Genomic DNA, 1,560 nt, shown 5'->3' on the forward strand with positions numbered 1-1,560 from the left:
TCTGAACATTCCTCTTCTAATTGTATTATCTTGTTTTTGTTCAATGCTAGGCAGGTAGCATAGAATAGAATTTAAGAACATGGATTTTGCAGCCAGGCTATCTGAGTATGAATCCAGACTACCACTTTTTGTGTGACCTTAGGCAATTTACTTACCCTTTTTGTGGCTCAGTTTTCCCATATGTAAAATATGAATAATAATAGAACTTACTTTTTAGGGTTAATATGTTAATTAAATTATTTTAAAGTGTGTAAAACACCCAAACAGTCCCTAACATGTGGTAAGCATTAGGACAGTGTATGCGCTGTATAAAATTTGTATAGTCTGCTACCGTTTTTTATGCTGTTAGTTTGATCTTTGCTAATTATTGAACAATTATTATTCATACTTTTTTGTAATTCTAGAGGTGCACAGTTTATTCCCTAAGTCTCATAAGTATAATAAAACAACAACAACAGACTACCTATTAAACCCGTTTACTCATACATTGTTGAGAAGAAGCCAGTTAAAAGGTAAAGACTTGTCTTTCCGTTTGGCGGCAGCCATCAGGTGAGCCGAGATGGGCGCTTACAAGTACATCCAGGAGCTGTGGAGGAAGAAGCAGTCGGACGTGATGCGCTTTCTGCTCAGGATGCGCTGCTGGCAGTACCGCCAGCTCTCGGCGCTGCACCGGGCCCCGCGCCCCACCTGGCCCGACAAGGCGCGCAGGCTGGGCTACAAGGCCAAGCAAGGTTATGTGATATATCGGGTTCGCGTGCGCCGCGGTGGCCGCAAACACCCGGTCCCGAAGGCCGCTACCTACGGCAAGCCCGTCCACCATGGCGTCAACCAGCTCAAGTTTGGTCGGAGCCTTCAGTCTGTTGCCGAGGAGCGAGCGGGGCGCCACTGTGGGGCCCTGAGGATCCTGAATACTTACTAGGTGGGTGAAGATTCTATGTACAAATTTTTTGAGGTTATCCTCATTGATCCCTTCCATAAAGCTATCAGAAGAAACCCTGACACCCAGTGGATCACCAAACCAGTCCACAAGCACAGGGAGATGCGGGGGCTGACGTCTGCAGGAAGGAAGATACGCGGCTTTGGCAAGGGCCACAAGTTCCACCACAAGATCGGTGGTTCTCGCCGCGCAGCTTGGAGAAGGCGCAATACTCTCCAGCTCCACCGTTACCGCTAATATAAGTGATGTTTGTAAAATTCTTACCTAATAAACAGTTAGGACATCCACATCTGCTTAAAAGTGTTTTTTAATCTGTCTGTTAAAACTAGTTGTCAGCAGATTGCTTCATTGAATGCATTGTCAAATTCTGAAAGTTAAAGTGCAATAATGTTTGAAGATTTTAAGTGATGATGTGTCTTGTTTCTAATAAGGGAAAAATGCCTTTGTTTTTTGCTTTATTAGGCAGTTGATATGTCCTGTTTAAAATGCTGTCTGGTAACAATAGGTGTAAAATTATGTAAAAGAGGAGCACAGAAACTAGCCATGTAGATTTGTTGGTGCATGTGATGAAACCTACAGCTTTATTGGGGTGATGCAATGCTCTGCAATGCTCTACTCTAAAG

The 1,560-nt window shown here is 43.7% G+C and overlaps 1 pseudogene; it reads left to right on the forward strand.

Moving 5' to 3' along the window:
- Positions 1-559: 559 nt before the first annotated feature.
- Positions 560-1,179, forward strand: LOC103080722 (60S ribosomal protein L15 pseudogene; annotated as a pseudogene).
- Positions 1,180-1,560: the final 381 nt, after the last annotated feature.

Source organism: Lipotes vexillifer, unplaced genomic scaffold, assembly GCF_000442215.2.
Source record: "Lipotes vexillifer unplaced genomic scaffold, Lipotes_vexillifer_v1.1 scaffold175, whole genome shotgun sequence".
NCBI lineage: Eukaryota > Metazoa > Chordata > Mammalia > Artiodactyla > Lipotidae > Lipotes > Lipotes vexillifer.